Source organism: Pteropus medius, unplaced genomic scaffold (genome assembly GCF_902729225.1).
Source record: "Pteropus medius unplaced genomic scaffold, Ma_sr-lr_union100, whole genome shotgun sequence".
NCBI classification, from domain to species: domain Eukaryota; kingdom Metazoa; phylum Chordata; class Mammalia; order Chiroptera; family Pteropodidae; genus Pteropus; species Pteropus medius.
In genome coordinates this window covers 12,786,834-12,800,315 of record NW_024340692.1, presented here as the reverse complement: position 1 = coordinate 12,800,315, position 13,482 = coordinate 12,786,834, and the positions used below count along the sequence as shown (strand labels likewise).

At 36.6% G+C, this 13,482-nt stretch overlaps 1 protein-coding gene and 1 pseudogene across 6 annotated transcripts in view; one reads left to right on the top strand and one right to left on the bottom strand.

Moving 5' to 3' along the window:
* The window catches only part of GLIS3 (GLIS family zinc finger 3), a 420,742-nt gene that overhangs the window by 214,343 nt on the left and 192,917 nt on the right, over positions 1-13,482 (bottom strand). The window lies entirely within an intron of this gene.
* On the top strand, positions 874-996 carry LOC120597600 (uncharacterized; annotated as a pseudogene).

Sequence of the window (13,482 nt, the reverse complement as noted above, 5' to 3'; positions counted from 1 at the left end):
GAAAAGGAAAAGAAAAGAAAAAGAAAAAGAAAAAGAAAAAGCACATTATGGATAGCTAAACTGGGAAATTTTGAAACCAGAATGGGTTTTCTGGAATTTTGTTTTGTATGTGGTGGGTGTATGTGTATGTGTTTTCTTCAACACATCATCTGAAAAGCCAGTAGTTTTCAACATTTTGCTCCTTGGCACACTCGTGCATAGAAAATTCTATTTTTAAAAACAAGGATATTAATCCAAATAATGGGATCTCGAGGCTTTTGCCACAGGAGCTGCTAATTAACCTTACTGGGACTTAATAAGGGTCAGTCTAACACTGATATCTAGGGCTTTTTAAAAATCATTATGATGCTATCCTGATTTTCAAAATGCTGCCTTCTTCTTTCTGGAGAAAAAGAAAAGGTGATGACAGATATGCTTCATCTTTCTTCCTTCCATTACTTCTATGTCCTGGACCAAGAATGAACAGGGCAAATGGGGTTTCCTGCTTTTTAGCATACAGAGCTGTCATTCTTGACATCAATAAATTTGGCAAGAGCCTCTGTTTTCTCTTTCCTGGGCTATTCTGAGAAACAAAGCTATAGATGTCAAGTTTGACTAAGCAGAATCTGGCCTGAGATTACTCTAAATTCCAGGTAAAATTAAATCAAGGATGCCTCTGCATCCCTGTTCCTGATCTTATTTTTGTATGTCTCTCAACATCACCAACAGCTCCTGTACTCAGCTCCTTCAATGCCAAAGTCAGGGCCAGGCAAAGGGGGTTCCAAGATGATCTAGACAGAGTAGCTGCCTCTCAGGTGCTTATAATCTTAAGATAACATGAAACATGTAATTAAAAGATAATGTGTCATGTTAAATCTTATAAGAAAGCTTACAGTCTACGGCCATGCTACCTTGAACAATCCTGATCCCATCTGATCTTGGAAGCTAAGAAGGGTTGGGCCTGGTTAGTACTTGGATGAGAGACCACCTAGGAAGACCAGGTGTGTGCTGCAGGTATAAAAAATTAAAAAAAATAAGGGATCGTAAGCTGACAAGGTCCTTGCAATCTGTGAGGTCAACCAAGGGTTGCCTTGCCTAAAAATAAATAAGTAAATAAAAATTAAAAAAAAAGATAAAGAAAAAAGAAAGCTTACAGGACCTTCTCAGAAAGGTTCGACCTGAAATTCTAAGCAGTTTGCTTGCTATGTAGCATGTTTATAGACCTGTTAAAGAAACAAAAATGGTGGTACTGACAGTCCTCAGTGACCAGGTTTGAGAGAGAATGCATACAGGCTTTCTTATATTCAAGCAAGCCAGCTCATATTCAGCACTGAGAGCTTTTAGACAACAGCCAGTTTGCAACTTTGTTGGGGGAGCCCTATAGATGGTCTGGTTTTTATAACAGGACTCTTCTTTGTTCCTGAAAACATTTCTTTTGCAGATAAAATAGGGTTAAAATGAACATCAAGTACAGCACCAAGAAAGGAAAGACGTTTATATCCTGGAAAGAGCAAGCCAACAAATGAAATCTTCTGCCCCACTTTGTCAAGATGATGAGGATAATGGTGAAAGGTTAATAGGATGATTGTGTGTAACTATCTCTACGTCCAGTTTAGTTCCATATGCCAGGATGTCTATCCCTGTCACTGTTACCATCTAACCTCAGTTTGGCCCTGATTCTTTGGACCCTACTAGATAGGCTCAGCAGAGCAACCTAGAACATTAGAATGGTTACCAACGCAGCTCACAAAAGCAATTCTAATAGCACATGGCCTTGCAAAGTTGGACCAGCTCAGAGAACCTGTATTTGTAGATTAACATTGATGGTTTGGGAATCAGACTACCCTTCTGGGGATTTTATTCTTATTTCACTGTCTTCATATAAATTCCCTATGGATGGAGCTTCAAATACAGGACTCCCTCTTAAGCTTCTAGTTTTAAGGATGGCTGAGATAGGTACCATCTGCTTACAGGATTTCCTTTAAATTGTTAAAATCTCCTTTTTTTTTTCCATTTAGAACTGAAGATTTTAAATGGAGTAATCCTTGGAATAGGGGACAAACTGAATGAAATTCAACCTATGACTCAAATGCCAGTTTCTCAGACTTTCTACGGGGCCAGACTTTGGGAGCAAAGTAAAGGCTAGAAAGAGAAGACAGAAAAAAACAGAAGTAAGAAAACAGAGCGGAGGAGAGAGAGAGACGAGAGAAAGAAGAGATAGACTTAGACACAAATTGTAAGGTCAAGTGGGCACTTACAGTCACGAGGAGGAATTAGATCTATAAGGGAAACAAAATATTAATGGTTAGGGAAAAGGGAGTTGGCAAAAGCAGCTACTACTTGCCCAAATAGCATCTTTGTGTATTAGGAAAAGCTATTTTTCTTTCTCAAGACATTTTTTTTGCCATATGCCAGAAAAAATGCCACAAATCAAATGGTGCTCCCTAGAACTGTGCAGTGCACAACCTACAGAGCTTTACATCCTGGCCACACATCCCTCATAACACCAGGCTCCTAAATTTCATCTCATTCAAGATCACAATACTAAAATATCCAGAAGAGCAGCTTCACGAAAGATCAGCAATGTCCCAAAGAACCAAAACTGAGAGAATCCTAATTCCAGGCCTTGCTTCATGGGCACACAAGCTGTATAGTAACACAGAGTCCCACCCTGAGAAGGGCTCCACACTTGGTTTAATGCTCTTCCATACCATCTTAAAATTCTCAAAAACTTTTTAACAAAGGGTACCACATTGGGCCCTCCAAATTATAGAGCTGGTCCTGCCTAATTTCAAACTGAATTTTTCTTTGGGCCCATACCCAATAAAAATATCTAATAAAGATATCATAACACTTTTATTCTAAAAAGCTAAACAGGAAGCACAGAAATAGGTGACGACAATTTTATAATGGATAATCACAGATAAATAAAGAGAAGCATTTTTTTCGTTTCCTGGAAAGGCTTAAATTCAGCAGGTATTTGGACAAACTCATTATTTGTCCTTGACTGAAAGACAGAATGTAGAGTCACATTTTTGTGAACCAGTTCCCTCCTCTTCAAATAAAAATCAAATATGAAATAAAAAAATAAAAAATAAAAAATAAAAGGTCAAACTGACTTCCTAGGGAACAGAAGAATGCAGCTTGAAAAAAACAGTTTACTCAACTTTTTCAATGATACTAAAAGGACCCTTTGACACTTCTTGGCAAAGAAATGTCAATCCTGTTAATTCTAGAAGAATAAATGGTCTTCACTGAGGAAACTTCAAAGAAGAGGCCTCAATGATGGGCTTATGCAAAAAGTACATGCCCATTGCTATGAACCCTGATCTCCTTTACATGTGAAAAAATAAAATTTAACGGTAAAGAAAATATAATATTCTAAAAATATCTATAGATGTTCATCTCTGTTCTGGAACTTTGGAACTCGGTTTTTTCCTGGTGCATCTGCCCTTTCAAATGAATGATTTCTCCAAGTAAGGCTAAGAAAAAAAGACAAAGATTATGACCTTATGAGAAGATTGTACAGGAATCACAAATGGACCTGGAGCTCAAGCCTCATCCCCAGAGCAAAGGAAAAGGAAGTGAATCCAGGCTTTTTTTTTTACCTATAAGCCTAGCTTTCTGAGCCACTGATTTCTCTAACTCAGACACTGTCTGTAGGCTTTGCTTCTTTTTTTTCTGTCTTTTATTTGTTATCTTTTCTCCTCATAAATAACAACTATGAACCACACATTCACAATAGGGGGCAGAAAAGCATCACAGTGAGTAAACTGACAATTCTCCGGAATCACAAGTCACATCCTTATACAAAACCATCTTTCTTTGCCTACTGATCTCTTTGACTTTCCAAAATCCCCTGCCCCTACTTTAAAAAAAAGTTCCCATCTCTCTGCTGAAATTCCACATCTGTTCCTGTATGCTGTTCATTTTTTCCAGTGGATCTTTGAATATACTTAGCAAAATTATTAAAAATTCTGCCTGATAATTCCAATACCAGACCATCTCGGTGTCTAATTCTATTGACTACTTCCTCTCTTGGTCAAGAGTCACAATCACTTATCTGTTCATGTGTCTTATCACTTATTTTGTGCTGAACATTTTGTGTGAAAGAACAACAGAGACTGCATTAATATTTATCCACAGAAAAAGCCTCGCCCCTTCTTTGTAAGGTCACTGGTAGGGGAAGGAAGCAATGAGTCACCTGATCTATAGTTGATATGGGTCTGGAATTTACTACAGCCCTAGTTAGATTCAATTCACCGCTGGCTTCACTATCTTAAGGATAGGATCAGGATTCTCTTTTAGTAGGACTTCTGAGCACTCACAAGATTCCAGAGATCTCTCTATGCTTTTTATACATATCATCAGTTTTCCAAACCAGGGGATCTCTCTCTCAGCTTTAAAGTCCAACAGGCATCTTTTTGGGTTATTAAGAAATTCTATTTATCATTTTCCATGAAGAGCTCCTGGCTTTCTGCACCTCTAGAGATCTCTTTCTGCCCTGCTTTTGGATACCCTCAACTTTTGATGGTGACTAGAGAACACTGGAGTGTCATGACAGGATTTTTCTCAGCTTTCCCACCCTGTCCCCAGCCAGCCTTCAACAGGCCACTGCCTTGCTATTGGAAAAAGCTGCATGTGACTTAAGAAAAAACTCTCAGTTTTTCTGCTCTGCCCTCAGCCTTATGCCTACAATACCTATACACTTGGTGAAAGCCCACCGGAAAGACAGAGAGGGTGGTGCAGGCTTATTCTGTGACTAGGAAACGTTGGTGTTCTAAACGATCATGCAGGCCAGTATGCAGCCATTCAAAATTAGTTTGTTCTTACCCTACCTATGACAGATTCTTCTTCTTTCCACCACTCTTCCTTCCAGGGATGAAAGCAGCCCGGGGTTTCTTCTAGGAAGGGCTTGTTACTTTTTGAAATTTAATTTTATATTTTTTGCATCTTTGGTTCTCATTGGTTTAAATATCTTTGATTGTGTTGCTTATGCTCATTGTCAGAGTAAGTATGAAGGTCTCTTGATATTTTCTACATCTGAACCAAAACTCTACTCCTACTTTTAATAAAAGGTCATGTTGTATTCTAGATACATCCTTCCTTTTGGAACCTATGGTTCCTGGCCAGCCTAGACAACTCCTTGAGCCCAATTGCCAGCCCCTGTAGCCCAGATGCATTACCGCAAGATGTCTCAACCAAGCTCCTAGTTTGAAAATTCCAGCCTAGCCTGAACCTCTCACTTGATGAAATTTTACATCTCACTTCATTCTGCTCTCAGCAATCCAAGACTGCCTATACTAAGTCTTCCATTTCTGTCTTCATTGCAACTTTCCAATTTAACAAGCATTATCTCTTCCTGGATAACCTGTTTCTTATCACCTTCAGTGATGGCCCCTCTCAATTGTATCTAATGCTTAGACCCTTCCACCTGGGGGGTTCCCTCCCAGCTCACTTACATGTGGCATTCGCATAGTACTCCCTTTCTTCCCCGTAAGTCAACCAGCCTCTGCCCCGGAATCAAAAGTCTCAATCCTATTCACAGGTACCATTCTTAGGCCCTATCCTACTCCCTCCTATGGATTTTCTAGGCTCAGGGCCTGCCTGCTAGTCTCTACTTTCTGAACTATCTATTGCATGCTTCTGATACAGTTTCTACCCCAATCTTCTGGTTTAGTTAAATTTGCACACCATTCTCTATTTGTCTGCTTTATGATGGTTGCTGCTCAACCGCTAACATTACATTGAATCATAAGAAGAGAAAAAAAGGACTTTCCATTCTAGACTTAGAACTTCATGTAAATTGCTACAGAATGGTTTAATTGGACATTTGTAAAGACTGAACTATACAGAGTATATATTAGCATAGTTTAATATAAAAATGTGATGCCAACATTTCTTTTTAAGGTCTCATGTTTATATGACAGTACAGTAAAATATTGTAATGATAAAAAAGCATCATGAAGGCCAACATGATATCCTAGAACGATTCTAGGAAAAAAAAAGCAACGTGCTATTCTTGCTATAAGTTTGTACTGTGTCTATTCCGTGAAGAATTATTCTAGAATGGCACAAATGAACATTTTGTTCTGCTCCTTTGGTTTTTCTGTGATTAGGATATTCTGAGACAGCTTCCTCTGTCTAGGACAGCTGAGCTTTTTTAAAGTCGGATAGCAAAAAAGGACACAGGAGTTGGAGAGGGTTACAGGAGTCCTCACCCTCCCAGTCTTCACTTCTTTTGCCGCAAGGTTTTCAGCTGTTTCACCTCCCCCTCACATGATTTCATCATCGCAATATGAAGATTGTATTACTTCCTTGCCTACCCACACTCAGTAGCCAGGTTGTAAAAACTGTCTGTATAGGACTATGCATTCTTTGACCCAAAGGAACTCAAGAGAATGCAGAGTCAGATGAAAATGACACATTGGCCCTGCGGCTTAGTGATTAATTTAGGAGTAAGAAAAGGCAGTTCAAAATGAAAATCATTATGATGTAGAAGGTCTTCCTTGAGAATTCCTTGCTAATTTCCTCATATTGATATTACCGTTGGGAGTGGTAAGGAAATGGAAGGGAAAAAAATGGGCTCTAAATTTACTTTGCTTCTATGCTAGGTTCTACCACACAGAGGGCCTAGTTTTCACATGCAAAACATCCAAGGCAGAGATGGAATGAATACTAGCTTATAATATGATAACTCTTCTGTCTGTCCCCATCATTGCTGTGAGAATAATTTAGATAGCATATTTAAGAATGCAATACATACAGTAAGTAGAGCGTACAAGTGACACAAATTCTTATTGCTGTTTTATTGACAAAGCACTTGGAATAAACTCATTTATGTCACTTGATTCCTTATTGCAATAGTTTAACATACCAATGATTAAAAAACTGAGATCCATTTCTTTAAAGAACAATGCACAAAGGAAAAAATTATTTCTGAGCCAACATTATCTTAGGTCTAGCTAAGGATGCAATTTGTATATTTCAAAATATTCCCAGGAGCAAAATGTATGAGACTTGTCCTTTCTTCTACTTCTTTTGTATTCCCTACTTAGTGAGGTTCTAACTCCTATAAAACATGTAATACAATGGATAACAACGTGAAAGAAATTTTTAGATGTATGTAACAGATACTGAAAAGAGGGGCGATATATTTGGCCTATTGGTACAGGAAAGCATAATATTATTGAAAACCAAATCCTACCACCAACACAAATGGTTTACTCTAGGAATAAACGATGATTAAACATCTGTAAATCTATTCATGTAATTCAGTACGTTAACAAAATCAGAAATCTGACCAGATGATTGTCTCAACAGAGGTTTAAAAAGCTTTTGGTAAGACTCAACTCCAATGCATGTTTTAAAAAATGCTAAAAATGGTGTTGTATTAGAGGCATAGTATCTAAAAATCAGAAGCAAAACAAGCTTGTTTTATCACCTCACCACTAAGAACTCAACCATGTATATCAATGGTCCTAAATAAAGCAATTAAATTACAAAAACAAGTGAGGTATGAAAACAAATGAGGTATAAATATTAGAAAAGAATTCATAGAAAATCTAAAAAAAAAAGAATTAAAAAGAAACATTAAGGCAAATAAAAGAGTTCAATAGGTTGGCCAGACGCCAGGTCATCATAGAAAAAATAACTTTTTACACACAGCCAACCAATTAAAAGCTGAAGGTATTTAGTGTGTGCGTGTGAGAGTGTGTGTGTGTGTGTGTGTGTGTGTGTGAAATATCCTACTAATAAACCTATTGATAATCAAAGTGAAAAACATAGGTAAAGAAAATCATAAAACTTTACTAAGGACATAAAGGAAGACATAAGCAAATAGGGAAAATATCAGAAACTGAATGGTGAGATTCAATAGTTACCTATGAATTGAATGCAATTCTAATCAAAATCACAAGATATTTTATGAAACTTATCAAGCTGATTCTGAGACCAATTAACATGAAAAAAGAAATCTGTAAGATCAACAAAATTTTGAAAAAGACTAATAATGAGAGGAAACATTGTGTCCAGATGTCAAAACATATTTTAAAGCTGTAAGACATTTTTTATAAATGCTGAATTGTAGACTCAATAATTGTCAAATAGACCACTGAAACAAAAGAGAGAACCAAGTAATAAAATAAAGTAAAAATGAGAATTTAGTTTAAGCTAAAGGTAGCATATTATCTCAGTAAGAAAAGAATAGACTTTATTTAACAATGCCCAAAAAATCCTGACATTTATTGAAGAAAAAAACTAGATTTGTAACTTGTACTATATTTAGAAATAAATTCTATAAGGAATAGAGAGACAAAATGAGGAGAAAAATTATAAAAGTATAAGAATAAAACACCTGAGATTTTTTAAAATATTGAGATAAAGAAGGATTTCTTACATAAGATAAAAATCCACAAATAGAAGTGATTGAAGGATGTTACTATCAAAAATTTAAAGCTTTACACAGCAGAGCACAGAGACAGTACATAAAATTTACACATTAGTTCAAGGTTTTCCTTGACTATCATATTTTCTGCACCACTAATTTTTAGTTCAGAAAATATATCTATTGGATTGATAATATGAACATGCAGGCTCCACATCCCCATTTAGCTCATCACCTTCCTACCAGTACTTAATTCCATACCTTCTGCTTGGGGAAGATGTATAAAATTAACCAATGTCAGAAAGAAAACTATGTAACTTACATTTTTTCATATAGGGATATGGGCTTCAAACTGTGAAAGTGAAAGCTAATTTAGAAGGAAAAAAATAGCAAGAGAGCATGTAGACTTGTTAACTGTGTTCCAGGTACAAATGGGTTCTAATCCCCCAGAAAGCTATATTTGTAGACATGAATGGTACACCGGTATCCATTGTCTGGGAGCAGAGCATAGATGCCTGAAGATTAAAACTGGCACTGTTCCTAATTTTTTAGAAAAGGAAAAAAGTTTGATCTTGGAAATTAGAAAAGGGCAATGAAATATCCTATTCGCTATCAAAGGTGGAGAGCTGGTTATTTTTTCTTCTGTAGTCTAGATTTCTGTTTTATGAATAGAACTCCCCAAGCTATGGTGTTTGCAAACCAGCCCTTCCTAGGAAAAAGCACTTCCCAATCCCTTCTCAGGTTTTCCCTAAATCAGAGCCATTCTTTCACAGAACTCAGCTGGATCAGCAACACAACCCAGACAGAAAAAGGAGCATTGATTGGGAAACAGTGAATGAAGGATAAGTCAAGGGCAAATGAAACAGCTTATTTTTTAAGTATACTATTTGTTTTATTTTCATATACTATATTATTTATTTTACTGTTTTTGAACCTTTTCATACCAATACTATGCAATAGCCAAAGTGAGAAATTTTCTGTCATTTTACAAAATTTAATATCAAATTTATTTTATACAAATTCCCAGCTCTTCCCACCTTAATGTATTAAGTAACACAAATGTCATGTTCTAACAATTAGTAAACAGGCTACTAAAACAGAACTCTCTAAATTAACCTTATAAAGTTCCTATGGGCCAGAAAAAGTGAAGTAGCAAAACTCAAATATTTCTAAATCTATACATCATTATGATGCAAATTAACTAAACTGACAAGTATAGAATATTCCAGGTGAAGAGGTCTGTTTAAGATGCTTGAGTTTGGGTACACTATATGTATAGATGATGCTCATTAAAATTAAACAATTAAAGCATGCAGTATATTTTTAGCCCTGAGATGGCATCACATAGTACCTCATTCAATTAGACAGGGCATAGGATATGCAGACTAAGAGGACTGGACTTTTTAACATAAGGTTAAAATAAGTATAGGTAAACAGATTTGTGGCACATTTAAAAATATGAGACTTCCAAAAAACTAAAATAAAATAATAAAAATATAAGACTTTCTGGTATGTAAGTGTATGTATGTGTGTATATATATGTATATGTATATATATGTTTATCTATATATGTGTTTGTGTGTGTGTGTGTGTGTGTGTATACTGTCTCCTTTCATAATCTCATTTAAATGATCCAAAGAATATTAAAAAAAAAAAACTTACATCTTTTAAGAAATTTAGAAAGTGTAACATTCATACACCAGAAATTTCAAGGCATTTCTATTTAATAAAAGTGCAAATGGTACTTGTCTGTAGGGAAGGCTGACCTTACATCTGGCACTGTATGGAACACTCTGGCACAGTATGGAAGAGGTTTCAGCAGAAGCTCATTAACACCCATTATTGTAGGGCAGCTGGGAACCTATCTGAACACCAGCAGGGTTTCTAGAAGCATGTAGGCAGGGAGGCCCCTCAGTGGGAAACCCTCTGAAGTACATACTTCCAGTTTGTCCTTGATGCTGATGTCTGCACCATTTGCAGAGCAAGGGCACTCTCCCAGCCACCTCTTGGTTGTCGAACAAGAATGAAAAAGAAACTCATCAGCACAAAGCTTAAGCTCCTTGCCACCAATGCTACGGCTCCAGCTCTCTCCCTGCTATTCTAGGCTGTTAGATTTCTGACCAGATAATAGAGAACAATACTAAAACTACTCCTGCTTTCCTTCATCTGAGCCTCAGAGAGCCCATCTCCGCCAGTTGCCAACTTCTTGACAACTCCAAAATCTGTTCTACTTTGCTTTGCTTTGTGATACTAGAGCTGGACCCTGTAAACATTTCTCTTTTGCCAGCTGGTGTAATATTAGACGTTGTCAATAGAAGTAGCTGAAGGGACACTGCAAGACAGAGTAGAAGTAGGGGCTTCTCTATCTTTGGGGTGATTTTCTTCTTGCTTCTATTGCATTGCTGCAGCAGTGTGTGTGAGGCCCAGTGGTACTTACTTTCCAGTGAACTTCTCTAGTACCTCACTGGCACCATGGTGGGTGACTTTCTGCTCAATAGCTGTGGCTAGCTGGCACTCTAGCAGAGGCTTCATGTAAAACAGCTCTAGCTGGCCAGCACCCCAGTAAATACGTCCACCACAGTTAGCTGCAAACACATCCTTTCCAATAGGGTCTAATTCTCAACCTTGGTTGGGCAAGATAAGATCCTTCTTTTAAATTCTTAGTTCCTTCCTTGCACAGTTCCCCTCAGCCCTAAAGGAAGCATCGCTGCCTGCATTTGCCATTCATATGTTTCTTAGAATCCACTTTTATTCATTTTTAGTATTCTACACCTTTGACTGGTTAATAATACTTTACATTAAATTGTCCCTCTTCAAATTACTGGTGAGGTTTGTCTCTTGACTGGACCTTGCCTGATGCACTGTCTCCACACTTTATTTTGCATAAACAGAGAAGCTCCTTTAAAAGAGTGAACAAAGAAAGAGCATACGAAAGATGCTGTAAAAAATGCTATAAAAAGAAGTTGTCAAAAGAAGGAAATAGGCACAAAGGGTTAGAGTAAAAGCATTCCTATGGAAGAGTTTTATGTACAGAACCAGGAGAATATTTTGAGAATTTCCAATTTGTCTTTTCAACAAGATTCAAGTTAGGAACTTTATATATGAAACTAAAGCAAACCCACATGGGGAGAAAACTCCTGAGGACAGTATGGGGATAAAAAAACAGACTTGCCAAATTTAAAACCACAATTAAGACAGGAATAGCAAACTGGATTCTAAAAGGGGAAACAAATTAATAATGTCTCATTTCAAGAAAAGAAAAACCATAAGCATCAAAGCAAGGGGAAAAAAAAAAAGTTACCAGGAAAAAAGATTGATCCCAGACCTCTCCACCACAATAACAACAATCAGAAATAAACTGAAACACCTCTCAGCTTTGAAAGAAAAAGATTACAATACAATTGTTCAACATCCAGTAATCACCATTCTTGAGTAGAGATAACAAGAAAATCCTCAGAGTGTATGAAGTCAGAAAGCATTATGCTGTATGTCCTTCTTATAAAGAGTTACCAAAAATCCTCCAACTGATAGAGAAAGGACTCCAAATTAAGAGCTCAAAAATGGAGAAGTATTAGTATAAAAGGGCTGAGTTTGGAATCCAAATGTTCTAATTAAAATTAAAGGTCATTTATAAAAAATTAAGGCATATTCTTAAATTATTTTTAATTGAAAATGCAAAATGTATTAAAAATATTTAATCATCATAATAATCTAATTCTAAAGTTCCAGTGCAGGAAAGTTGTTGAAAGATGCTATATTTCTTATCTTACACAAGTGGAGAATCAACAGAGTATTTCATTCATGATTTTGATAACTGGATAAAAAGTCGTACACTATTTATTTAAACTTAATCTTAACCTATAAGCAGAACTTATGACTTCCAAATCGCAAAAGGGGAAAAGGGCAACAAAGTTTATATATATGCAAAGAAAAAAAGACTAACATGATATCCAAAAAATATTAAGCTTTTGAGTGATAAATTTACTATTTTTCCTCCTTTATATTTTTCTGTTTTTCCAATCTGCTTACAATGACCACGTATAGTCTACATAATCAGAATCAAAATAATAAATTAGAGAAAAGCCTGGCACTCAAAGGGCAAGAATTCCAGAGGAGACTTTTCCATCTGTCATTAATTGCAAAGAAAGTCAGTCTACATACTCCTACAACTGCCTCCGTTAGACCACGGAAGGAGAAAGACTAATCATATAGTGGAAACATCAAAAGAGTGCTGTCAAGAGAGTGTTTTCCTTCTTGACTAGAGGTTTTAGGGCTATTTTTTTTTTTTTTTTGCTCTCTGTGTATGTGCATGTTTATGTGTGTGTATATTCAATATGTCTATTCAACTTCTCAATGCAGACTTGACCAAGAAATCCATGTCTAGTCATGAATAAAAAGAATATCAAAAAAGTGGGGGATTTAGAAATCATCTATAATCCAACATCCTTGTCTCACTTATGGAGAAGTAAGGCCCAGAAAAGTAAGTGGCTTGTTCATGTCCAGACAATACAGTTAGTTCCAATAAATGTTGGGATTAGTAGAAATACTATAAAACTCATAGTTTTATGAAGCCTTGAGGGCCTTGGATAAGGCTCAATAAAACTGCCCTGTTGAATATGTAGGAACTTGCTGAGCAGAGTAGATTTCTAAGATACTGGCCAGCTCTAAAACTTTATGATTGGGGAATTAATTGGCTACCTTGTCTTCCAGATTTTGAGACTTGCAGGTTGCTCCTTTGGGTCCCCTTAAGCCTCTGGACCTAAAACCACTGGAGAGGCTGCCCAGCTGGTAGCTAAGCTTTTGGATCTGCTTCTTAGCCATTCCAAACCCCAGGCTCATAAACTTTCCAGTTGCTATCCCCAGGAGAGAGAATGATTAGAGATAAAATATTGACATGTAAAGATCATTAATAATTTAAAGGTACATGGACCTACAAGTATACTATAGTCCCGTCTCTGAGTTTGTTAACAGCCAACAGTAGCTTTCTCAGATCATTATAATTTGAAAAACCTAAAGTTTCTTTTGAACCTACCTGTTAAATATCAGGCTACTTTTCCCCCCACAACATCAAAATGTTATTTTTTCAACTATTTTTCAACCGCATGCCTACTTCCAGA